The sequence below is a fragment of the Boleophthalmus pectinirostris genome, unplaced genomic scaffold (assembly GCF_026225935.1).
Source record: "Boleophthalmus pectinirostris isolate CB_2022bp ecotype Guang Dong unplaced genomic scaffold, ASM2622593v1 HiC_scaffold_2826, whole genome shotgun sequence".
Lineage (NCBI taxonomy): Eukaryota > Metazoa > Chordata > Actinopteri > Gobiiformes > Gobiidae > Boleophthalmus > Boleophthalmus pectinirostris.
In genome coordinates, this window is record NW_026571291.1 from 1,709,822 (window position 1) to 1,737,795 (window position 27,974).

The following is a 27,974-nucleotide window of genomic DNA, read 5'->3' on the forward strand; positions in this document are numbered from 1 at the left end:
TTAGTATTTATATACACTACACATTCAGTATGTATTTATTGCACACTTTGTTCATATTACACATTTATTACGTATTTATTACACAATATGGTTATTACACACTTAGTATATATATTTTACATGTTTAGTACTTATTTATTACAGTTAGTATAAATTTATTATGCATTTATTATTTATATATATTACACATTTAGTACATATTTCTTACATATATATATATATATATATATATATATATTTTTTTTTACATGTTTAATACATATTTATTGCACACTTAGTTCATATTTATTACACATTTAGTACATATTTATTACATAGTATATATATATATATATATATATATATATAATATTTTTTTACATGTTTAATACATATTTATTGCACACTTAGTTCATATTTATTACACATTTAATACATATTTATTACACTTAATATAAATGTATTACACATTTAGTATTTATGTATATTACACATTTAGTACATATTTATTACACACTGAGTATAAATTTATTACACGCTTAGTATAAATGTATTATACATTTAGTGTTTATATATATACTACACATTTAGTTCATATTTATTACACACTTAGTATAACTGTATTACACATTTAGTATTTATAGGTAGTTCATATGTAGTACATATTTATTACACACTTAGTATATATTACACAATTGGTATATATTTATTACATGTTTAATTACATGTTTCATACTTATTTATTACAAACTTAGTGTAACTGCATTACACATTTAGTATTTATAAGTATTTTATATTTAGTACATATTTATTACACACTTAGTATATTTTATTACATGTTTAGTACTTATTTATTACACACTTACTAAAAAATATATTACACAGTTAGTATTTACATATATTTATTACACATTTATTACACGTCCCAGCTCACCCTGTCGTCAGAGACTCTTGTAAACTCTGCGCTAAATGCTGATCACGAGAGGAAAAGCCTCAAACTCAAACATGCAGCACTTCAAGTTTTGGTTCAAGGTCAAGTTCCTTTATTACACAGAACTGACTCTTGTGAGCTTTAAGTCATGTTGTTATGTCTTCAAAAACACACCTGGAGTTGTGTTTTTGTTTCAGTCACACATGTTTGAGTAACAGTTTATTGTCAGTTTGTTTACGTCTCCAAAGCTCAAATACTGTTCCACCTTTTACCTTTAGTTCAGTGGAGTTTGTAAATTCCAGGTCTGAAATGATCCACATGGTTCTAGTGAAGGTGTGTGGGGTTTAAAAACACAGTGGAGCACTTCCTGTATCACCACATGACATCACGAGGTGGATCAGAGTGTTTTCTGCAGTCTAAATCTGCAGGTTTATGTGTTAAACATGTGAATGAAACTAAACTAATGTAAATGTGTTTGGATGTAAATTTTCGATGGCAACGGTTTTTACCCTTTCATCAAACTGAAACCCTGAGAAGTGACTCAGCATTTTCATTTCTCTTTCTCCTCCTTTCGCTTTCTGTCACTCTCCTCCTCCTCCTTTCTCTCTCCCTCTCTCTCTCCTTCTCTCTTCTTCTCTCTCTCTCTCCTCCTTTCTCTCTCTCCCTCCTTCTGTCTTGTCTCTCTCTTCTCCTTTCGCTCTCTTTCTCTCTCTCTCCTCCTCTCTCCTCTCTCTATCTCTCTCTCATTCTGTCTTGTCTCTCTCTCTCTCCTTCTGTCTTGTCTCTCTCTCTCCTCTCTCTTTCTGTCTCCCCTCTCTCTCTACTCCTCTCTCTCTCTCTCTCTCTCTCTCTGTCCTTCTGTTTCCTTCTGTCTCATCTCTCTCTCTGCTCTATAGTTCTGTCATTCAGAGGAATGGTTTAGTCCTGGTTTAGTCCTGATTTAGACCTAGTTTAGTCTTGGTTTAGTCCTGGTTTAGACCTGGTTTAGTCTTGGTTTAGTCCTGGTTTAGTCTTGGTTTTGACCTGGTTTAGACCTGGTTTAGTCTTGGTTTTGACCTGGTTTAGTCCTGGTTTTAGTCCTGATTTTAGTCCTGGTTTAGTCCTGATTTAGTCCTGGTTTAGACCTGGTTTAGACCTGGTTTAGTCCTGATTTAGTCCTGATTTAGTCCTGGTTTAGTCCTGGTTTAGTCCTGGTTTAATCCTGGTTTAGACCTGGTTTAGTCCTGGTTTAGTCTTGATTTTGACCTGGTTTAGTCCTGGTTTAGTCTTGGTTTTGACCTGGTTAGTCCTGGTTTAGTCCTGGTTTTCACTTGGTTTTGACCTGGTTTAGTCCTGGTTTAGTCTTGGTTTTGACCTGGTTTAGTCCTGGTTTAGTCCTGGTTTACACCTGGTTTAGACCTGGTTTAGACCTGGTTTAGGACTGGAGCCGTTCAAAAAGTGATCATTTCCACATCTCAGATAAAAATCAAATGGTCCCGAGTGTTTGTGTGTTTGATCCACGTGGACAAAAACATGTGATTATTATTAGTCCATAAACACTCGTGTCGGTTTGATCTGGTCTTTATTTATCCTTTAGACTTTTTTTTCACCTTTTTTCGGCAGAGTCACGTGACCTGAAGTCTGAGTCTCTACAGCGCTCCCTGAAGAGCGCAGGACCGTGTAGGACGAGGGGTTCGGGTGGACGTCGGGGTTTACGTCGGGGTTTACGTCGGGGTTTACGTTGGGGTGGACGTGGTTTACGTGGGGTTTTACGTCGTCGGGGTTTACGTCGGGGTTTACGTCGGGGTTTTACGTCGGGGTTTACGTCGGGGTTTACGTCGGGGTTTACGTCGGGGTTTACGTTGGGGTGGACGACGTTGGGTCACAGCTCTGGTTTATAAAAAGTCGATCAGAGTTGCAGTTGGAGTATTTCGGGCTCGTCGATGGCTCTTTAAGTGCAGCTGCATTTTTGTGGCTCTCAGTATAATTGTGTCTTGTATTGTGTCATAGACGGTAGAGTAAACATGGCCGCTCCCTGCTCTCCTCCCTCTCTCTCTCTCACTCTCTCTCTCTCTCTCTCTCTCTCTCTCACACTCTCAGTCTGTCTCCTGTCTCTCCTCTCTCTTGCCTCTCCTCTTTCTCCTCTCTTTCTCTCTCTCTCTCTTTGTCTCTCATCTCTATTTCTTTCTCTCTCTCTCTCTCTGTCTCTCTCTCTGTCTCTCATCTCTCTCTGTCTCTTTCTCCCTCTGCCTCTCTTTCACTGTCTCTGTCGCTCTCTCTTTCTGTCTCTCCTCTCTGTCTCTTTCTGTCTCTCATCTCTGTATCTCTCATTTCTCTCTCTCTATGTCTCTCTGTCCCTCTCTCTGTCTTTCTCTCCTCTCTGTCTGTTTCTCATCTCTCTCTCTCTCTCTCTCTCTGTCTCTCATCTCTCTCTTTGTCTCTGTCTCTTTCTCTCCTCTCTGTCTCTCATCTCTCTCTCTCTCTCTCTCTCTCTCTCTTTCTTCTCTGTCTCTGTCTCTCTGTCTCTCTCTCTCTCTCTGTCTGTGTTCTGTCTCTCTCTCTGTCTCTTATCTCTCTCTCTCTCTCTCTCTCTCTCTCTGTCTGTTTCTCATCTCTCTCTCTCTCTCTCTCTCTGTCTCTCTGTCTCTCTTCTCTTTCTTTGTCTCTGTCTCTTTCTCTCATCTCTCTGTCTCTCCATCTCTCATCTCTCTCCCTGTCTCTCCTCTCTCTTGCCTCTCCTCTTTCTCTTCTCTTTCTCTGTCTCTCTGTCTCTTTCTCCCTCTGCCTCTCTTTCACTGTCTCTGTCGCTCTCTCTTTCTGTCTCTCCTCTCTGTCTCTCATCTCTCTCTCTGTCTCTCATTTCTCTCTCTCTATGTCTCTCTGTCCCTCTCTCTGTCTTTCTCTCCTCTCTGTCTCTCCTCTCCCTCTCTCTGTTTTCTCTTCCCTCTCTCTTCTCTCTCTCCTCTCTTTCTCTCTGTCTGTGGTTTGTCCTGGAGTTCGTCTTTAAATGTTTCTCTTTCTCTCTGTGTCTGTGTCGTCATTTGTTATGGTGCAGTGGATCGTGAGTCTGAGATGATTCATGTTTGTTTATCTTCCGAATCTTTAATTTTATCGACCTCTACTCTTCACGGACTCTAATACAGCAACGAATAAAGAATTAAATACATTTTTACTTGGGTTGGTCTTAAAATGTTCGTATTTACTCGATCTACATGATCCTGAAGTTTTTATTTCACTATTTTGTCCATAAATCAGTTTCTAATATGAAACTCTGTCTTTGTCCCTGTCCCTGTTTCTGTCTCTCTCCCTGTCTTTGTCTCTGTCTTTGTCTCTGTCTCTGTCTCTGTCTCTGTCCTCTGTGTCTCTCTGTGTCTCTGTCCTGTCCTGTCTCTGTCCCTGTCCCTGTCTCTGTGTCTCTGTCCCTGTCCCTGTCTCTGTCCCTGTCTCTGTGTCTCTGTCCCTGTCCCTGTCTCTGTGTCTGTCTCTGTGTGTCTGTCTCTGTCTCTCTCTGTCCCTGTCTCTGTGTCTGTCTCTGTCTGTCTCTGTGTCTGTGTCCCTCACCTGTGTCTGTCTCTGTCCCTGTCTCTGTCCCTGTCCCTGTCTCTGTCCCTGTCTCTGTGTCTGTCTCTGTGTCTCTGTCCCTGTCTCTGTGTCTGTCTCTGTGTCTCTGTCCCTGTCTCTGTGTCTGTCTCTGTCTCTGTCCCTGTCTCTGTGTCTGTCTGTCTCTGTCTGTCTCTGTGTCTGTGTCCCTCACCTGTGTCTGTCTCTGTCTCTGTCCCTTTCTCAGTCTCTGTCTCTGTGTCTCTGTCCCTGTCTCTGTGTCTGTCTCTGTCTGTCTCTGTGTCTGTCTGTCTCTGTGTCTGTCTCTGTCTCTGTCTCTGTCTCTGTCTCTGTCTCTGTCTCTGTCCCTGTCTCTGTCTCTGTCCCTGTCCCTGTCTGTCTCTGTCTCTGTCCCTGTCTCTGTCTCTGTCTCTGTCCTGTCCCTGTCTCTGTCTGTCCCTGTCCCTGTCTCTGTCTCTGTCCCTGTCTCTGTCTCTGTCTCTGTCCCTGTCCCTGTCTCTGTCTCTGTCTCTGTGTGTGTTTATTAGCGTCAGAGCTCAGGTCTCTGGGGTTTGTGGTTTGGCCTGAGGAGCAGCGCAGAGGAAACTGTCTCTTCACTGTGTTGGCAGGTGTCCTCTTTCTCTCTTATTTCACTCCAGTCTCTCACAATTTTTACTACTTATCTAGAATCTATTTTGACCATTTATATATTTATATTTTTGTGTGAGCTGCTGTATCCAAATAATTTCCTTTGTGGATCAGTAAAGTTTGTCTGAGTCCAAGTATCTGTGCAAAAGTCGAAAGATTCGCACTGCAGTTCTTTGAAGCTCCCGATTTTTTTTTTCGGTGACACCACAATGTGACGATTCAGGTCAAGCCTTTCTTCAGTTTCTACAGGTATAACAGGCGACAAACCTGTGCACTGTGGATCCATTTCTTCTTTTGTACAGTTTTTGTTTTTGGACCCAGCGCACAGTCGCAGTTTTTGTTGGACGTGCGTGTCTCTATCAGTATTTAGTAGGACCCGACCGACTTGGAGACGTATCGGACTAAATCTCGCCGATCTGGGCCGATATTCCACGTGGGCATGTTATAGGCGAGTTTCAGCTGACGTCATTGTTATTAAAAGCCCGCGTTGCATGCTGGGAAATATTTTGGTCGGAGGCAAGAAACACGGTAGCGTCAAACACAGTGCGTAACCTCGCGTATTTATCCCCGATAATGGTAAATTCCTGCTGCTTTATCGGACGCACAAATAGAAGCACGGGAGAAGGAAAATGTCTTTTTCGTATTCTGAGTGAAAAGAACCACTAACGGTGAATTAAACGGCTTTCAAACATCCGCAGAGCAAACGTAGAAGATCCTAGAAAAACCGTGGACTCCAACAAGTTCAACAACACATCGAGACTCTTGGAGGTTTTCATCTTTTCTGCTGTGAATGGCCCAGGAGTTTCCACCAAGTCATTGTGGATATCGCCCAAGTGAATATTTGTCCAGGTAGTTGGAGATTTGGCCAGAAATTTGGATTCGTCCACCTTTTGTCGGGGTTGAAAAGGGGTGATTTGTCGTCCATCGATGCTTATGACCAATTTCTGGTCAAATGGTCTTGGGTCCTCTGCCGTTAGAGTGGATAAATAACCGGGATCAATACCCTTTACGTGCTTTCTCGCTCCGTCCGTCATGTTGAGTTAGTGTTTCTTGCTGCCGACCAAAATAATTCCCAGCATGCAACGCGCGCTTTTGTCAACAATGAAACTCGCCTATACCTCGTTATAAAGTTTAGACTCTATATTATGTCAATTTAATGCAATTTATACACAGATAAATGTCCTAATATGTGGTGCCGCATCAGTATTTAGGTACAGAGTAATTTGTCGGTGTTTGTGATGCTGTACTGCCCCTGAACACACCTCCAGAGTCATGTCACTCACGGGGGTTTGTTTACAAGATCCATGTGCACAACACTTTTAAAGTTCTTCTGTCTGATCCACAATACTGACTGACTGTAAATAAATTTAACTTCAGTGCAGTTTAGGCCAGAAACAAAACTAACGCTTATTAGTTCAGACTTGTGATCTGAGAGGAGCCTGTGTGAGGCTGAGTGATGCAAATGTGTCAGTTTTGAAGCTGGTTTTGGTTCTTTCTCGTTGTTTTGCTGCTGTAGCTCCACATAAACAGTCTGTTTTCTTGTTTCATTGGCCTTGTGTGAAGTGACTCTAGTGTTTGCACATGTTACTGGACCTGCACTGATATGTAAATGAGCTGTGAATAGAAGTGTGAGTGATCGGCATTTACACATATAATTAATTACCGTGGCTCGTACTCATTTATAATAATCGCTAAAGGCCAATAGTGGTAGTTTACTTACTTTCTTTACAGGTTAGAATGTGATGCAAAAATGCCATTAGGCCGACCTGCTGTCTTTAAATTAGTGCTGTCAAACGATACATTTTTTTAATCAGATTAATCACACTTTAGAATTTTGATTAATCACGATTAATTGCAGTTAATTATTCCTCAACAAAAGACCCAAATATTTTGACAAAAACACAATTTATTGTCAGAAAGTTATATTGACTTTTTAAAAATGTCAGTATAACAATCAGCCAGCAGTTGTATCTTGGCGGTCTTACTTGTGCAGTACAGTTTGTTTATTCTTGTAGAAATCGTCCCCCTCGGAGGTAGTTTGTATGACGGATCACCTGTGGCGATGTGCATGACATTTTGCAGCGCTTGGTCTTCAACGATGTTAATTGACCTGCATGCTGTGGCGATCCATTTTGCCAATGGGTCTGGTCAAGTGGTAACGGAGGGAAACAGGGGCAGATTTTTGACATTCAAATGTCTCTTATTCAGAAACTAGAGGAACTATTGAAATAAGTAAAGTATCAGAATGTAGGAAAGAGTTACACTCCAACAGGGTCAAGTTAAACCTGTGATATTCTTTCAAGTTGTTGACAACAAATTTAAAAACTCATGTCAGTAACGGAGGGAATGAAATATGCAGCACTTTTTGGCCAATAAATCCAAACAGTGAAAACTCTTGGTTCTCACTTACATATCCTTAACAAACTGGTTTGAATATTTGCTTCATATAGTTTTCTACCATATGGTACAAGATTAGGTTGAAAAACCTCTTACTTTTTTGACTCATGAGATTTTTTTTATTAAGAAAGGTCATGGTAACGGAGGGAAAAGTAACGGAGGGAAAATTGTACAAGCAAGTAGAAGGTGCATGATTTTACATCATTTGTCACTTTTATCTTCTGAATACTTTAATATTACTTCAAAATGAAAGGAAACTATTTCTATAAAATATGTCAGTCCTTCCAAGCAAATTTTTATCATTTTAAATACTTTTTAAAAAAAAAAATCATGTACCTTCATCAACAGTTCAAAAGATGGAATAACACAAGATATGATGAAATACATCCATTTATTTACATGATTTTTTTGCAGGTCTTTGAAATTTGGGAAATAATTTTTGTTCCATGTTTCATACATGGTCTGTTTAAAACATATGGAACTTTAGAACCAAAAATGGTACAGAAAAAAGGTCAACAGTTTGATAAACTAGAGTACATATGTATCTGTTCAATACATTTTTATATCAGATGAATTAACTTGAATTTTTGGCCTTGATGTTTACTTCTGCTTGACTGGGCCCAACATTAAATATATCAGCGCCTTCAACTTCCATTTTATCGGTATCATATCGGCCGCAAAAAATCTACATCAGTCGGGCCCTAGTATTGAGTCTAATATCTGCCGTAGTCGCTCTACTCCAGGTCATCAGACTAAACTACAGGCTGCAGTGGCTCAGGTCGTACGGAGAGTCGACGTAACGACAGGCACAGGGGTTTGACAAGGCACCGACTTCCCTTCGTTTGAATGTGGCGAGCGAAGGTGGCGACAGCTGATGTTTCCTGGCTCTCCACATCACAGAGCTCGTCCAGGAAGTTAAATCAGAGCTGAAAGATGAACCCCAGAGGATTTGTGCTGGTTTCATTCAGTCAGTATCACTTTATTTGTCCCCGAGGAGCGGATTAAGCGCGTTTAAGCACATTATTTGGTTTCCATCACATAGTTTTTAATGCTCTTTTTTTAAAGATTTGCAGAAGTAACAGGAGGTGGAAACTCAAAAGTGTTTACGTAGAAGTTTATTCTCTCTCTTCAGGTGGATTTGGATTTATGCTCGTAACAGTTAAAGCACATTTTGGAAGGTGGAAACACATGCATTAAGCAAAAAATATAGGGCTGGGTATCAGTAAGAAGTTACAGATGCGATAAATACCTCGATACACAGGCCACGATACGATACATATCCCGATACAGTGCAGCTTTCGATCCGATACGAAATATTTCGATTTGATAAAGTTCAAGAAAAGATAAAGGCTAAATCATGGATCCGTGTGTCATTCGTTCATTCGTTTTTCAAAATAAAACCAAAAATAAGAAAATGAAAAAGTAACTGATTTCTTCATTATTTGTCTCCAAAACCAAAATTAAAAAACAGATAGTGATTCTTTTTTTTTTTTTCAGTTTTCGATTTTGTGTTTAAATGAAAAATGGAAAAAAACGTTTGTGACTTAAACTGAGATGCCGGATTTTTGCACCACTTACGGACTGAACCAGGACTAAACCAGGACTAAACCAGGACTGAACCAGGACTAAACCAGGACTAAACTGTTTTCAGTCCTCGTCTGGTCCCGGTCTCAGTCCCGGTCTCAATCACGGCCTGGTCCTGGTCTGGTCCCGGTCTCAATCACGGCCTGGTCCTGGTCTGGTCCCGGTCTCAATCACGGCCTGGTCCTGATTTGGTCCCGGGCCTCAGTCCTTGTCTCAGTCCTGGTCCTGGTCCTGATCTGGTCCTGGTCTAAGTCCTGGTTAATAATAAATTCTAAATAATTGGCAAAAAAGAGCAAGAGACAGAGTCAAATAAGACACGATTATATAAATGTAAATGTACAAGTCAAAATAAAATAGAAAACCAAATCTTTATATATCGATATTTCAATTTTTTGCACACTTTTATTCATGACATCACAAGGTGGAACGGCGTTTTGAGCTCATCGGTGACTCAAACCCAAGTGTGAACGATAAAGTGAATAGAGCTGTAATAATGTGACTGACATTTACACGTTCTGATCTGATTCAAAAACGTGCAGAGGGAAACACGTCGGTGCTTTTCTCCCAAATGTTTTTAATTACAGTCGGATTTTATTTTATTTTTTTTTCCGTCTTGTTCCGTTGTCGTGACGTTTCGATCCGTGAGCTCGGAGTTTGAACTTTCGTGTAAACCCTCGATTCAGTACGTCGCAGTCTGGGAGCGTCAGGACATTTACATTTACATTTACATTTACGCCTTAAACAAAACACAGGCAAATGTGCAGAGTCTTCAGAAGCTCCAGATCCAAAAAAAGCAGCGAGGCCATGACATCAGGAACAGGAAATCAAATAAAGATGGAATTGTGAAGCCAAAAAAAAAAAAAAAAAAACTGGAACTGCAAAGATGATTTCTGATAAATCATGTGAATTATTCTGTGTTGAATTTGGTTCTTGTTCTGTCCTAAATATTTTACATATTAGATTTTCACAGAGACGTGACAGAGAGTGTGTGTGTGTGTGTGTGTGTGTGTGTGTGTGTCTGTGTGTGTGTGTGTGTGTGTGTGTGTGTGTGTGTGTCTGTGTGTGTGTCTGTGTGTGTGTGTGTGTCTCTGTGTGTGTGTGTGTCTGTGTGTGTGTGTGTCTGTGTGTGTGTCTGTGTGTGTGTGTGTGTGTCTGTGTGTGTCTGTGTCTGTGTGTGTGTGTCTGTGTATGTGTGTGTGTGTGTGTGTGTCTGTGTGTGTGTGTGTGTGTGTGTGTGTGTGTCTGTGTGTGTGTGTGTGTCTGTGTGTGTGTGTCTGTGTTGTGTGTGTGTCTGTGTGTGTGTGTGTGTCTGTGTGTGTGTGTGTGTGTCTCTGTATGTGTGTCTGTGTGTGTGTGTCTGTGTGTGTGTGTGTGTGTGTGTGTCTGTGTCTGTGTGTGTGCTCTGTGTGTGTTGTGTGTCTCTATGTGTGTGTGTGTCTCTGGACAGACCACAGGCCAGTCACACACTGAGCGTGTGTGTGTATTTGTGAGTGTGTGTATCTGTTGTGTGTGTGTGTGTTTGTGTGTGTGTTTGTCTGTGTGTGTGTCCGTTTGTGTATCTGTGTGTCTGTGTGTGTGATATTGTGTGTGTGTGTGTGTGTGTGTGTGTGTGTGTGTGTGTGTCAAGTTCTGACACAGGCACCATTGTAACTCCATATGTGACCCTGGCTCTGAACAGATGGACCAGGATTAAACCAGAACTAAACCAGAACTAAACCAAGACTACACCAGAACTAAACTAGGACTACACCAGGACTAAACCAGGATTTAAACCAGGACTAAACCAGGACTAAACCAGGACTGGACTCTGGACCGTTTTGCAAAATAACTCGTTTATTCAGTCATTTATTTATTTACACAAAAGGAAGATCCTTTATTACGCAAAACTGACTCATGGTCCCTCCTCAAAAACTCCTCTGTTTTTGTTTGGTTTTTTTTCTCACATGTTTGAGTCACTCTTTATTTTGAGTCTGTCTACAGCTCTAAATCTTCTAATGCTCTCTTCCACCTGGTGATGTCATGAAGTGGTCGTTTTCATCTGTTTTTTTATTAGAGACGGGAAATTCGAGGACTAAAATCATTCAAATGATTCTAGTCAAACTGTGTGGAGTTTAAAACCACAGTGGAGCATTTCCTGTATCACCTCATGACATCACAAGGTGGAAGAGTGTCTGGAACGCTCTGCCCTCCCACAGTGGAGAGTTTTAAGTCTCGTTTTAAGACCCATTTTTACTCTCGGGCTTTTAGTTTGTGCTCCTCTGTGTCTTTTATTTATTTGACTTTTTAATTGATATTTTATGATTTTTATGGTTTTGCTTTATTTCGATTTTTACTGGTTTTATTGTTTTAGGGCTGGTATGATCAGATTTTAGCAGTTTGCCTTTTTATTGTCTTTATTTTATTGATCTCTGCGCAGCATTTTGGAAACTGAGTATAAGTTGCACCAGCCAAAAAATGCATAACGAAGAAGAAAAAAACATATATAAGTCGCACTTTTTGGGGGAAATGTATTTTATAAAATCAGAGACCAGGAACTGACATTTCCTGTGTAAAGTCAAGTTGTAGTAAAAACAATAGAAGAGAGAACAACAGACTGTTAACGTCACATATGAACAGTTCTTCAGATAAACTATAACATAAACAACAGAACAGAACAAGTTTAACAAACTCTCCATCTCACTCCAAATCACTAAATCCATTCAATTCTTCATCCTCGGTGTCACTTCTGAACAACTCAACCTCGACCTCCGGAGGTAAACAGAGCGACGCTTCCTCTTCTGTGTCGCTGTCGTCAGACTCAGCATCAGTTCCAGTTAGAATTATTCGGGTCTTTCTGAATCTCGACAGGATGGTTTCGGTGTCACTGAAGTCCAGGCTTTGTCCATCCATCCAGTGACTTCAGGAAAGTTTCATGGTGCATCCTCCTGATTCCCATGAAGTTGTGTTCTTCGTCGCCGCTTTCCTCCAGTCCCTCACAAGTTTCTCGCTCACTCCAAACTTTCTTTCTGCTGCTCGATTACTGTTTTCAGCTGAATATTTCACGACTTGCAGAAGGACAGAGGCTCTTTCTGCAGGCAGGGTATCCGCGGGGTCTTAAAAGTCTTAAAAAGGTCTTAAATTTCATGAGTTGTACAGTTGTAGGGAGTATTATCTGTTACATAAAGGTGAGTTGTTGTACAGTTGTAGGGAGTATTTTCTGTTACATAAGGGTGAGTTGTTGTACAGTTGTAGGGAGTATTATCTGTTACATAAGGGTGAGTTGTTGTACAGTTGTAGGGAGTATTTTCTGTTACATAAGGGTGAGTTGTTGTACAATTGTAGGGAGTATTATCTGTTACATAAGGGTGAGTTGTTGTACAGTTGTAGGGAGTATTATCTGTTACCTAAGGGTGAGTTGTTGTACAGTTGTAGGGAGTATTATCTGTTACATAAGGGTGAGTTGTTGTACAGTTGTAGGGAGTATTATCTGTTACATAAGGGTGAGTTGTTGTACAGTTGTAGGGAGTATTATCTGTTACATAAGGGTGAGTTGTTGTACAGTTGTAGGGAGTATTATCTGTTACATAAGGGTGAGTTGTTGTACAGTTGTAGGGAGTATTATCTGTTACATAAGGGTGAGTTGTTGTACAGTTGTAGGGAGTATTATCTGTTACATAAGGGTGAGTTGTTGTACAGTTGTAGGGAGTATTATCTGTTACATAAGGGTGAGTTGTTGTACAGTTGTAGGGAGTATTATCTGTTACATAAGGGTGAGTCGCTGCACAGTTGTAGGGAGTATTATCTGTTACATAAGGGTGACATGTTGTACAGTTGTAGGGAGTATTATCTGTTACATAAGGGTGAGTTGTTGTACAGTTGTAGGGAGTATTATCTGTTACATAAAGGTGAGTTGTTGTACAGTTGTAGGGAGTATTATCTGTTACATAAGGGTGAGTTGTACAGTTGTAGGGAGTATTATCCGTTACATAAGGGTGACATGTTGTACAGTTGTAGGGAGTATTATCCGTTACATAAGGGTGAGTTGTCGTACAGTTGTAGGGAGTATTATCTCATACAGTAGGTTACGTAGGGCATTACCAGCGAGTTGTATTCAATAAAAAGAGTGTTTTTGTCTAGGATATATCTATATTTGTATATAATTGCGATCACTTTGGATAATTTATTTCTACTTTTATTTACGTGTGATTTCCAGTTTAGTTATAGTGCAATTTATAATCTGAAAAATACGGTAAATTAAGTGGATTTAGAGAAAAAGAACAGGCTAAACATGCAGGTTTGTGTGAGACGGTGTGTTTAAAAACCTGCTGTGTCCTGCTCGCTGTGGCACTGGGGTAAAAGTGTGTGTAATGTGCAGATAATATTGAGTGTGATGTGAAGGTGTGTGTTTCAGAGGTAAATGTAGGTCAGTGGAGCTGCTTCGGTTCGGCCCGAGGCTCAGCTCCTCCTCAGATACAGTTTCAGACGGAGCCCGCGTGAGCTCTGACAAACCTGCTCCGACTCTGACTCAGGTCCTGCACCAGGTCTGTCCCCGTGACTCGCCTCAACACAGAACTGACTCTCACAGTAACCGAAGTGTCGTGATATCGTATCGTCAAAAGTTCTAACAATAATCCGCCGCAATATATGGAATTACAAGTCTCTTTGCTTAAATGAAGAGTTATGGTGCAGTAACAGGTAAAAAAAAAAACAACAACAGAGAACTACATAGACCATGATCCTTTGCTCCATTTCAGTGCAGACGACAAGAAGAAATAACAGTTCTAACACTTTTAAATCATGTTGAGGCATTTTAAGAGGAAAAATACTGCAGATTCACAATTGTTTTAGTCTTCACAAAATATCGTGAAATGTCTAATCACCTTTTCAGTTTGCCGGTGTGTGCAGCTCTGAACCAGAGACTGTTGAGCTCCAGGACTGAGCCAGGTGTCACAAAAACAGTCAAATATTTAACGATATCGATCGATATCGTGGAGCTCGCTTGATCTTGATTTTCAGTATGAATACAGACTCAGCCTCACGATCCTTTTGAGTTTTGGGGTATATGCAATAAAATGCTTGAAAATTATCACTTTTGATGACAATTTGTCAGGTGGACAGACATTTTTTAGTCTTTTAGGATATGTTGAGGGTGATATTTGACAGTAGAAAGGCAGCAAGCCCCAAAATATTTTTCTGCTAGTTTCCCCCACGTGTCAGGATACACCATGCAAAATTTTAGGGTTATTTGACCATGTATGCAGTTACAGTACCTTAATATTTACAGTTACATAATTTCGCAAATAGCTTTTCTTAAAAAGTGTGTTTTTTGGGCCCTGAGACCAAACAGGGCCGAGTTGGGGTTCGTCCCTATCAACTCGTTATGGCCCAAGATATAAGATAACAGGAAAAAATTCGATGTCGACTCTTCTTATCATTGTGAAGCAGAATTCACCAAACGTTGGTTGGATATCGATATCGATATCGATTGATATTGATCGATATCGATGGATGTCAGGTCCACGTGGTGACGCTCGTCTTAGACTCTGGACTGTGAAGAATCCTGAGAATGTCTGAGCTCATAGACTCTCACTGTGTGTCTGTGTATCTGTGTGTGTCTGTGTGTGTCTGTGTGTGTTTCTCTGTGTGTGTGTGTGTGTGTGTGTGTGTGTGTGTGTCTGTGTGTGTGTGTCTGTGTGTCTCTGTGTGTGTGTGTGTTTCTCTGCGTGTGTGCGTCTTTGTTTTCTGTTCGTTTGTGTGGAGCCTGAGCCACAGGAAGTGGTTCTTGTGACGTCACAACTGTCCACTGTCCAGAGTTTGACTCTGAGCTGAGGACGGGTCACAATCCTGTGGTGAAATTTGCATCGAAGAAGAAGAAGAAGAATAGTACTGCAGTAGTAGTACTTGCTTTTATAGTTGTTGATTGTAGTAATGTGGTACCAACAGCAGTACTATTTGCAGTTTTACTAGTAGTAACAGTAGTAGTTGTAGTAACAGTAGTAATAATTATAATTGCCACGTTTAGATGAGAGCTTTAATTCAGAAAAAAAAAACAACTTAATTCTATATAAAAATCCACTTTAAAAAGATCATGTAAACACTTAATCCCTAATGAAAACGATTATTCAGAATTAAACTTAATTCTAAAGTAAGTGGGTGGTTTATTCCGATTTTAAAGCTGAATTAATTTATTCCTGGCTCGTGTTTATTCTTCTTAAAAATAATCCGGTCGTTCAGCGCGTGCTCGTTGTGTCGCCGTTCTGACGCGATCTGAAAAAACGACCAACGACCAAAACACAAAGAAACTGTTACTATTCTGACTCACACGTTACACATGTGAAGGTCAGTGTGAAAATCAAAAGCGAAACGCGATTTTGTCACAAAGTATTTTAGGTTTTCCATCTCAGTACAAAAGCCTCAAGTATCAGAAGAAGCAGGAACAGAAGTAAAAGCAGAAGTATAAATAATAACAGTAGTAGAAGAAGTATTTGCAGTAGTATTTGCAGTAGTATTCGCAGTACTATTTGCAGTACTATTTGCAGTAGTATTCGCAGTAGTTTTCACTGTAGTATTTGCAGTAGTATTTGCAGTAGTTTTCACTGTAGTATTTGCAGTAGTATTCGCAGTAGGATTTGCAGTAGTATTGGCAGTAGTATTCACAGTAGTATTGGCAGTAGGATTTGGCAGTAGTATTGGCAGTAGTATTCGCAGTAGTATTGGCAGTAGTATTGGCAGTAGTATTTGCAGTAGTATTTGCAGTAGTATTGGCAGTAGTATTGGCAGTAGTTTTCACAGTAGTATTGGCAGTAGTATTGGCAGTAGTATTTGCAGTAGTATTTGCAGTAGTATTGGCAGTAGTATTGGCAGTAGTTTTGGCAGTAGTATTTGCAGTAGGATTTGCAGTAGTATTTGGCAGTAGTATTTGCAGTAGTATTGGCAGTAGTTTTGCACAGTAGTATTCGCAGTATTGCAGTAGTATTGGCAGTAGTAGTATTGGCAGTAGATTTGGCAGTAGTATTGGCAGTAGTATTTGCAGTAGTATTTAGTATTTGCAGTAGTATTTGGCAGTAGTATTGGCAGTAGTATTTGGCAGTAGTAGTATTGCGCAGTAGCAGTATTTGGCAGTAGTATTGGCAGTAGTATTGGCAGTAGTATTGCAGTAGTATTGCAGTAGTATTGGCAGTAGTATTTGGAGTAGTATTCGCAGTAGTATTGGCAGTAGTATTGGCAGTAGCAGTAGTATTGCAGTAGTATTTGCAGTAGTAGTAGTATTTGCAGTAGTATTTGCAGTACTTTTCTTGTTGTGTCTGGAAAACGTCTTTGTCTCGTGTTTGTTTCTTCGAGGGGGAAGGAAGTGACTTTGTTTAGGAACTTTTACAAATAGAAACTCAGAAATCTGAACTGTCAGCGGCAAAGTCCAGGACTAAACCAGGACCAGAACTGAACTTGGACCAGAACTAAACCTGGACCAGAACTAAACCTGGTGCAAAATGGGACTGGTCCAGAACTCAACCTGGATCAAAACTCAACCTGGACCAAAACTAAACCTGGACCAGAGCTAAATCCGGACCAGAGCTAAATCCGGACCAGAACTAAACCTGGTCTGAAGTGGAACTGGACCAGAACTAAACCTGGACCAGAGCTAAATCCGGACCAGAACTAAACCTGGACTTAAACCTGGACCAGAGCTAAACCTGGACTTAAACGTTTACCAGAACTAAACGTGGACCAGAACTAAACCTCGCCCAGAACTAAACCTGGACTTAAACCTGGACCAGAACTAAACCTGGACCAAAACTAAACTTGGACCAGAACTAAACCTGGACCAGAATTAAACTTGCTCTAAAATGAGACTGGACCAGAACTAAACCTGGTCTAAAATGGAACTTGACCAGAACTAAACTCGGTCTTAAACAAGACTGTACCAGAACTAACCCTGGACCAGAAATAAACCTTGACCAGGACCAGAACTGGTCTCCAACAGGACTGGACCAGATAAAGATAAAACACAGAGGTAAAACACAGAAAAGCTTCTTAAAATAAAAACCATGACTACAGTGACTCACATTAGTGCCGAGTGCAGAACAGTTTCCTTTAATTACTCGCCTGTTTCACAATTTTATTATAATACCAACTGCCACAAACCAGTTTTTTTTATTTTGAAAATCTGCTCACTCTACTGTTGCATAAATCTGAATTAACCGAGCTTCTTTCATCACATCTGGTCGGTTTGTGCCACGCCCCTCCGCAGAGCCGCTCAGTCCGTAACATTAGAACATTATCAGAGGGAGGGACCGCACCGTCCACTGAACCCGAGAGCTCTTCCTGGCATTGTCCTCGCTCACGTTTCAATCCTGAGAATCACAAGGAGCTCATCGACAAGTTTAGTTTCACTTTGGTCTAACGTTTGTTGTTTGTTTTTGTTTTCGCTTCAAATTCCATGTCTTTTCAGTTTATTCCTTCATAGGGCCATATATCGTTAAGAAGCTGCCAATACGATACATATCTCGATACATAGGCCACGATACGATACATATCTCGATACATAGGCCACGATACGATACATATCTCGATACATAGGCCACGATACGATACATATCTCGATACATAGGCCACGATACGATACATATCTCGATACATAGGCCACGATACGATACATATCTCGATACATAGGCCACGATACATAGACCACGATGCGATGCATATCTTGATACACAGGCCACAATACGATACATATCTTGACACATAGGCCAAGATGCGATAAATATTTGAATACATAGGCCACGATGTGATACATATCTCGATACGATACATATCTATCTCGATACATAGGCCAAGACATGATACATAGGCCATGATACAATACATGTCTTGATACGTAGGCCACGATATACATAGGCCTCGATATGATACATACCTTGATACATAGGCCACGATACGATACATATCTCGATATATAGGCCACGATACGATACATACGATACATACATGATACGATACATAGGCCACGATACGATACATATCTCGATATATAGGCCACGATACGATACATATCTCGATACATAGGTCACGATACGATACATATCTCGATATATAGGCCACGATAGATATCTCGATACATAGGCCACGATACGATACATATCTGGATACATAGGCCACGATACGATACATATCTCGATACATAGGCCACGATACGATACATATCTCGATACATAGGCCATGATACGATACATAGGCCATGATACGATACATATCTCGATACATAGGCCATGATATGATACGTACATTGAGCTTTCGATTTGATACAATTCAATACAATATATTTCAAATCGATTCAATGCAGTTAAAAAAATTTATAAAGCAAAATCTTGGCTGTGAAACTAAAAGTCTTTGTTAAACCACTTCTTCTTGTGCAAAGTTCACATGAAACACACATTTGAATCATCAAAACTGTGAAAATGTCAAATGTGTCACATAAACGAGTTTCCTTCCTCTGAACAAACAACAAAACTGTAGCTGTAACAAAATAATTTTGTAAAATATACTAAAACTACTCTTGGCAATATATCAATACAGCAGCCCATGATATCGATACTGTATCATCACATTAAACAATACAATACAGCGATATTTCAGTATTTTTGCACAGCTCTATTCCTTCAGAAATGTCGGCTGGGCTCTTTATCGTGGTGTAATCTGTGTTTGGGCCGGTCTGCTCTGCTCTGGACTTCAGGGGCTTATGTAACAGCTGAACAAGTCGCTCTCAAATAAAATGACACACACAACAGTTTTTCACTCACTCACTCTCACCTTTCTGCTAAAAATCAAACTCCTGAACAGGACCATGAACACTCGGACTGACCACGGGCTCCTGAAAATGTGCTTTTTAAATTTATTTTTTTTTTTTTTTTTTTTTTGGCCGTCTTTAGACATAGACAAGTTTTATTGATCCACACTTTATCTTATATTATCTGGTACATAAGCGTGAGTTGTTGTACAGTTGTAGGGAGTATTATCTGTTACATAAAGGTGAGTTGTACAGTTGTAGGGAGTATTATCTGTTACATAAAGGTGAGTTGTTGTACAGTTGTAGGGAGTATTATCTGTTACATAAGGGTGAGTTGTTGTACAGTTGTAGGGAGTATTATCTGTCACATAAGAGTGAGCTGTTGCACAGTTGTAGGGAGTATTATCTGTTACATAAGGGTGAGCTGTTGCACGGTTGTAGGGAGTATTATCTGTCACATAAGGGTGAGTTGTTGCACAGTTGTAGGGAGTATTATCTGTCACATAAGAGTGAGCTGTTGCACAGTTGTAGGGAGTATTATCTGTCACATAAGGTGAGCTGTTGCACAGTTGTAGGGAGTATTATCTGTTACATAAGGGTGAGCTGTTGCACGGTTGTAGGGAGTATTATCTGTCACATAAGGGTGAGTTGTTGCACAGTTGTAGGGAGTATTATAGTATGAATATAGTCCTGTATCTCTTAGTGCTTGAGCGGAGCAGTAGGAGCCTGTTGGAAATTGAACTTTGTGTCACCATGGGAGCTGCTGCACATTCCTCCGTAGATATATATGCAGGACCCCCCCACCCCACCTAGTGTCTCAGTATCAGTGTGTGTGTGTGTGTGTGTGTGTGTGGTCCTCTCGTTCTGTTTACATTCCGCACGTTCTGTAGCTTCACGTGGACCTGATCTCGTCACGTTTGGAATTTTCTTTTGACGAAATCACGTCTTCTGAGTCTCAACGTCTCTGAGATTAATTCATGACCTCGCGATATTTTAACCCACACTTCAACACTCACGCCCAAGGTCACATATTTCATGAAATAGTCGTCCTCCTGCATCATTTTTTCTTTTCTTGGACATTTTGGGGAGATTTGTTGAGTTTTCTCAGCCAGAGCACGTTGGGGACTCGCAAACACCTCACTCTAGTTTCGGGATGCAGTCACTCGCGGTGGATTGTGGGAAATGTAGTAGGGCACAGAATCACAACATACCGTATTTTCCGGGCGATTAGCCGCGGTTTTAAACCTGTAACCGCATCAAAAAACGAACGCGCCCCGCAATCCAGAGCGTCCCATACACTAATCCACTCAGGTGTCCCAGCACGACTTCAGTAAAATATAAAGCCGCACCACCCACAGAACACACAAACACACACGGAGCAGACAGCGACCGCACAGCGACAAACACCCACAGACACACTCATCACTCCACGCCGACGAGGAACGGAACAGAGGAACGAACCGAAAAAGCGAGTGCAATGTGCCACTTCTAGACACGACTGAACAACTGAGTCACTGCGAACACGCCGACAATCCGTTGGTCCCAGACAGCACCTCCCTACACGCCACAACTGAACAAAGCCCAGAGTCACCGTGAACGCCACAAACAAACAAAACCACTCACCCATCACACTGTTGTGTTTCCTTTAAAGTCCCACGCAGTTTATTTGTGAAAAAAAGTTCGAAAATAAACCATTTAATGACAGTGCGCCTTATAATCCAGAGCGCCTAATCGTCCATAAAATACGGTAATAATAAATTACACCTTTTAACCCCTTGAGGGCCACATAAAATGATTTAAACATTCTAAAAAGTTTTTATTGTAAGGGCCTGAACACTTACAGGTAAAAACGGCAAAATATTTTATCAGAAGTGCCTTTTGTTTAGACGATGACGGTGTTTTTGGGTCTTAAAAATGCAAAAATCTGAAACCACCCTGCAGAGTGTAAAAGTTGAATACGCTTCGCCGTAGTGTTTCCCTCTACACTGCCCAAGACGCAAAACTCTGATCTGCTCAGGTCGTGTACGCGTTTATGTCACATGAAACCTGGCATGCACACACAATCGAATTCCACACACTTTCGCCTCACCGTTTACACGCAGATTTCCTCCTGAAAACGCTCGTCTAAACGCAGAATAAAAAGTGAAGACGCGACGACACTTTTGCTTCTTCTGTTCAGACCCTCATCGTATAAACATAACCTAAAAATACAAAAGAATCCAAAATGCAACGTGTGAAAGCTGTCGATGTTCCGTTAATCGATCTCGCAAATCGAAATCGAAACAAAACACAACTCTAGGTCTGTTTGTGATGAGGAAACAGCTCAGAAAACAGTGTAAATAGGCTCTTTAGACGCTGGTTTCATGTGAGCTCTCTTTTTTTTTTGCATTTTGTCGCTCTCGTTCAGTCTGTGTCTGTGATTATGACAGAGCGATTCTTGCGACACCCTTGGCTCTCGGCTCCTGTTCAGGCTTGTGTCGAACTGCAGAACACCTCACAGTGAAACTCGAGCAGCCAGCGGGACGATGTGACAGGACATTTGGTCGTTACTTCTGGAGCTGTTCGTGGATTTCGCCTTCTTGTTTATAGAAGCCATTTTGGGGACTCGCTAAAAACGAACTAAGCTGACAAACTGTTTTTGTATGTTTGACTTAATTTCATAATCAGCAGAAGTAATTACAGCAAATATTAACATTGAGAAACACTGACTAGTTTTAAGATCTGTTAAATATAGTTAAAGCACTGGAGATGCTTTTACTTTGCCTGTAATGTTCCACAATATGGCATGAAACTTATATAAGATGCATTTATTTAATTATGGGTGTTTTTATTGCTCGAAAATACTTCACAAGATTGATAAATTTAATGTCACAATTTGGAAAACAGGAGGTAAAGCAGTAACATCTCCACGGAGACAAGTAACTGTTGGACACTCTACCTGAAATGTGACACAGTGCAACTTTAAATATTACCTTTTATTTATCGATCATTTTCTTGTGTCTAAAAATTCTAGCTGTTTTTCAAAGATCAAGTTTGCAAACTTAACCACAAACCCTAAATGTACCTTAGGGGTGGGCGATATATCGATATTTTGAATATATCGAGATAGTTTTAAAACTCGATATGAATTCTGATATATCGTATATATCGATATAATGCTTATATTCAATTTTGATTTCGCCGCTTCGCTTGTTTACCTTCTCTCTCGTCGCCCGCGCGCCCCCACCTCCCTCATTTTGTTCGCTCGTGTCTCCTTCACTCGTCACTGTCGCCCTGAACGCCGAAAGTTGGTGCCAGTGAAAAGCTTCAAGCACCACAAACCTTTTCCACCATTTACAGACAAAACCATCAGCAGCAAATCCTCATGTTCCACCGAGTCGCGTCCTTTAGCCCGAAAGAAGCTAAACGAGCTGAGCTGCATGAGAAGTGCTGTTTATGCAAATGAGCCATGCGCTTATGTTTCGTTTCTGTAAAATGTAAACACACGTGCGCAAAACTGCATTAAACACATTATTATCGCAAACGGGCTGATGTGGCTCTGGAGTCGTTATGTTTTATATGTGGTTAAGTTTATTTATGCAGAAGATTTTAATGAATAATCTGCTGCAGTGTCACTTGTACAACAGTGTTTGGAAACGTTGGGTTTGATCTGCAGTGGATTGTGGGATTAAACCTCAGAGCTCCTGACGCTGGTGAGGAACATGGATCTGTTAAAATAAGGAACATCCTGAGCTTCTTCTGCTGAAGGAGCTCATGGTTCTGGTTCTGGTCTGGATAACAGAGTTAATGCAAAGATGAGCTTGTGTTCAGTTGTTTTATTTATGAATGAAAAGAAGAAAATATGTTTTATTTATTTTATTTTACAGTTAAATTATTATTTATGTAATTAGTTTTTTTGTAATCTTAAATGTTCCTATATGAACTGCCGACCTCTTCAATTAAAAAACACTTCAATAAAAAAAAAAAAAAAGACAGATTTAGCAGATTTGTTTTTGCAGTTTTCAGTTTTAGGGGGTTATTTTTTCTTGAACATATATCGAGATATATATCGTATATCGAGATATAGCAAAATATATCGAGATATATTTTTTGATCCATATCGCCCAGCCCTAATGTACCTGATCCTGATCATAATCCTGATCCTAACCCTGATCCAGATCCAGGTCCTGATCCAGGTCCTGATCCAGATCCCGTTCCAGGTCCTGATCCTGATCCTGATCCTAACCGTGATCCTAACCTGATCCTAACCCTGATCTTGACCCTAATCCTGACCCAGATTTTAACCCTGGTCCTAACTTTGATCCTGACACAGATCCTGGTCCCAACCCTGATCCTAGTCCTGATCTTGACCCTAATACTGAGCCAGATTTTAACCCTGATCCTGACCCTGATCCTGACCCTGGTCCTAACTTTGATCCTGACCCTGATCCTGGTCCTAACTTTGATCCTGACACTGATCCTGGTCCTAACCCTGATCCTGACCCTGATCCTGATCCTGACCCTGATCCTGGTCCCAACCCTGATCCTGGTCCTGATTCAGATTTTAACCCTGACCCTGTCCCTGATCCTGACCCTGATCCTGGTCCTAACCTGATCCTGACCCTGACCCTGACCCTGGTCCTGACCTGACCTTTAACCTGTTATGTAAAAACATATATTGTGAAATAGTTTTATTGTCCATAATAAAATAAATGTGATATTTTAACATCAAATATTTTCTTCATGTCAGGTTCAGTGATTCTGTTTCATATTTGTCTCTTGTGTATTTCAGGCCGTTTGTTTTTTCATGTCAGTATTGTTTTGAACTGTTGTGGTCTAAATTTAGAGATTCTATTTTGGGAATTTATTTGAACTGGAAATTCAAGACGTTTCTGTAGCTCATTTTTTATTTTCATTGTTCTCTGGACTTAGACCTGGATTAGTCCTGGTTTTGTTGTGACTTCTCTTTGTCCAAGTTTAGACCTGGTTTAGATCTTCTTTAAACTATCTTAGTCCTAGTTTAGTCCTGGCTTAGTACTGGTTTGAGTCCTGGTGTCAGTCCTAGTTTGGTCCTGGTTTGAGTCCTGGTTTAGATCTAGTTTAGACCAGGTTTAAATCAGATTTGGTCCTGCTTTCGTCCTGGTTTTAGTCCAGTTTTAGTCCTGGTTTAGTTCTGGTTTAGTCCTGATTTGAGTCCAGTTTTAGACCAGATTTATTCCTGCTCTAATATTGGTTTGAGTCCTGGTTTGAGTTCTTGTTTAAACCAGGTATAGACTTGGTTTACTCTTGGTTTTGACCTGGTTTAGTCCTGGTTTGGTCCTGGTTTGAGTCCTGGTTTAGATCTAGTTTAGACCAGGTTTAAATCAGATTTGGTCCTCCTTTAGTCCTGGTTTTAGTCCATGTTTAGTCTGCTTCACTTCTGGTTTAGACCTGGTTTAGTCCTGGTTTAGTCTTGGTTTAGTCCTGGTTTAGTCCTGGTTTAATCCTTATTTGGACTTGGTTTAGTCCTGCTTTAATCCTGGTTTCGACCTGGTGTAGTCCTGGTTTAGTCCTGGTTTAATCCTTATTTGGACTTGGTGTAGTCCTGGTTTAGTCCTGGTGTAGTCCTGGTTTAGTCCTGATGTAGTCCTGGTTTAGTCCTGGAATAGTCCTGGTTTAGTCCTGGTTTAATCCTAGTTTAGTCCTGGTTCAGTCCTGGTCTGTAGTCTTGTTTTTCTGCCGTGTCCCTTGAGTCTGTGTTTGTTTTCTTTTCTGTTTAATGCGTCTCCATATGTTCAGTATTAATATTTAAACACATTTAGAGACTACATTACCCATGGGCCTTTGCTGCATTATCTCTGCTTTACCACATTAACTTCAAACGACCGAGCGACTTAAACTTGTCCTGCTTTTCTCGGTGAATTGTTACGAACGAGGCCAAGTCATTTACGATTTATTTTTCATCGTTGTCGTAAGCGCTGTGACCCGTTTAGGAAAATATGTAACTGGGATTTTCCTGGTATTAGTTTTGCAATTTATTATTTTTAGTAGTTTCAACTTTCACCTTTTAAATGCTGGAGAAAAAATTTGAGAACAATGACCTACGAACCGCTCAACAAACACAAGAATTCTGCGTGTTTCCGAAGGTTTGTAGAGGTTCAGGGTTAGAACTTGTTTTGTCGTAGTAAAACGGGATATTTAGTTGTTTACAAATTAAATAATGTTACTAATCTGTGTATCATTTGTTCATTCATTGTTTAATATAAAACCAAAAATAAGAACTGGACTTTTGAGCCACTTACGGACTGAACCGGAACTGAACCAGGACTAAATCATGTTCATTGTTTTGAAAATGCTATATTCACCTAAAGCAGAAAACGCTCCATGTCCCTCCATGCCTTTGCTCTCTGTGCTGAGCCACTCCCCCTTCAGAGCGCTGTCATAAAACACATAAAACACCCCGTCTTTAAATCCAGACACTTGAGAGCCCCGATGTGTGGTTCTCTGTAGTCAGGTATATAAAGCCTCTTCTTATTCTTATTTCATTTGAATGTTCGTTTAGCATTTGTGCCAGATTTGTGCCCTTCCTCAAAAGGTACATTGATTTCTAGGGATGTAACAATAACCGAAATATCGTGATATCGTATCATCAAAGTTCTCGCAATAATATCGTGGACCATCACAATATATCGAATTACAAGTCTCTTTGCTTAAATGAAGAGTTATGGTGCAAAAAACAGAGGGAACTATATATGGGCCCGGTCAAGCAGAAGTAAACATCAAGGCCAAAAATTCAAGTTCATGCATCTGATATAAAAATGTATTGAACAGATACATATGTACTCTAGTTTATGAAACTGTTGACCTTTTTTCTGTTCCATTTTTGGTTCTAAAGTTCCATATGTTTTAAACAGACCATGTATGAAACATGGAACAAAAATTATTTCCCAAATTTCAAAGACCCAAAAATCATGTAAATAAATGGATGTATTTCATCATATCTTGTGTTATTCCATCTTTGAACTGTTGATGAAGGGACATGATTTTTTTTTAAAAAATGTATTTAAAATGATAAAAATTTAGCTTGGAAGGACTGACATATTTTATAGAAATAGTTTCCTTTCATTTTGAAGTAATATTAAAGTATTTGGAAGAAAAAAGGGACAAATGATGTAAAATCCTGCACCTTCTACTTGTTTGTACAATTTTCCCTCCGTTACTTTTCCCTCCGTTACCATGACCTTTCTTAATAAAGTCAAAAAGTAAGAGGTTTTTTCAAACCTAATCTTGTACCATATGGTAGAAAACTATATATGAAGCAAATATTCAAACCAGTTTGTTAAGGATATGTAAGTGAGAACCAAGAGTTATCACTGTTTGGATTTATTGACCAAAAAGTGCTGCATATTTCATTCCCTCCGTTACCGACATGAGTTTTTAAATTTTTTGTCAACAACTTGAAAGAATATCACAGGTTTAACTTGACCCTGTTGGAGTGTAACTCTTTCCTACATTCTGATACTTTACTTATTTCAATAGTCCCTCTAGTTTCTGAATAAGAGACATTTGAATGTCAAAAATCTGCCCCTGTTTCCCTCCATTACCACTTGACCCCACTGTCACTTGGCTCTACTGCGCATGTCTCCTGCAGAAAGAGCCTCTGTTCTGTCTGTATCATGTCAGTCGATCGCACCATTACTTCTGCACCACTGAACAATTTAACATTCAAACTAAATTTTAAAGACGACTGAGAAGACTGAACGCAAATGTCCCCAAAAACAAAATCAAATTCTGCAGATTACAAACTGCAAGTCGTGAAATCTGCAGCAGAAAATGATAATCGAGTGATTGGAGTGAGCGAGAAACTTTACAGAATCAACAGTCGAAGCACCAAACTATGATTTATTTCAGGTAAAAAACGTTGTATATTTTGTTGTGGATATTACGAGAATTTTCTAGAGCAGATGCATTTGAGAGACACGTGGGACAAATAAGCGGCTGTGGTTTTAGACAGAGGTTTTTTTTTTTTCTCGTTCTGTGGTCCAGTTCCAGACACTTTTGGATCCAAACAGTCTGTAGACGAGACCGGCCGCTCGGGCAGGATGAATGGAGCTGTACATTTGGGAAATTCAGCGGCGGAAATGCACTGAAAGAGTTTGAGCGTTACATAAGAGCTGTGAGCTGCTATTGTCCTGCTCCTCATTAACACAGTGCACTTTTCAGACCCGAGCGGAGGACGAGGCGGAGGACGGAGGACGACGGGCAGCGGGGGAACAACTCACTCTTTAACCTGTTTAAACGTTGCATTAAAGAGTTCATATTGTGCTGTTTATTTTCTGATCTCTGTCGTTTCCTCGTCACAAACAGACCTGGAGTTGTGTTTTGTTTCATTCACACACATTTAACGCACAAACCGATCAGTGTCGCATTCCTTCTTTTGAATCTCAATTAAGAATGAAAAACAGTAAAATGGGAAAACAGTTTGTTATTTAATTTTTTCATTTTAGTATCAAACATTAAAAAAAAAAAAATTATAATAATTCGACTTCTAGTTCTAATATTTAATTTAACTTTTCTTTCAACATTTTCACAACATACATCTCACGGCGCGATACTTTCATGATATACATGTCACAGCGCGATATTTTCACGATATACATCTCACGGCACGATATTTTCACAATATACATCTCACGACGAGGTATGATATACATCTCACGGCACGATATTTTCACGATATACATCTCACGGCACGATATTTTCACGATATACATCTCACGGCGCGATATTTTCATGATATACATCTACGGCTCAATATGATATCTCGCAGCACAATATTTTCACGATATACATCTCACGGCGCGATATTTTTACGATATACATCTCATCGTACAATGTTTATTACGATATTTTGTGGAGGCTGAAAAAACTATTAATATTCTACTTTTTCTTCTAAACTCAACTTAATCCGACACTTCATTCAAAGAACTAAGACTTTAAAGGGCTCAGAACTGTTATTTCTTCTTGTCGTCTGCACTGAAATGGAGCAAAGGATCATGGTCTATGTAGTTCCCTCTGTCTTTTATAACTCTTAATTTAAGCAAGAGACTTTTAATTCGATATATTGTGATGGTCCACGACATTATTGTTACATCCCTAGTCTTTAAAGTAACTTCTGTCCTAAACCTCTCGTCT

General features: G+C 40.0%; 1 protein-coding gene across 1 annotated transcript in view; it reads left to right on the top strand.

Annotated features, from left to right (window-relative positions):
• sbf1 (SET binding factor 1) overlaps positions 1–27,974 on the top strand; it is a 131,243-nt gene that overhangs the window by 10,868 nt on the left and 92,401 nt on the right. The gene's annotated exons all lie outside the window — the stretch shown is intronic.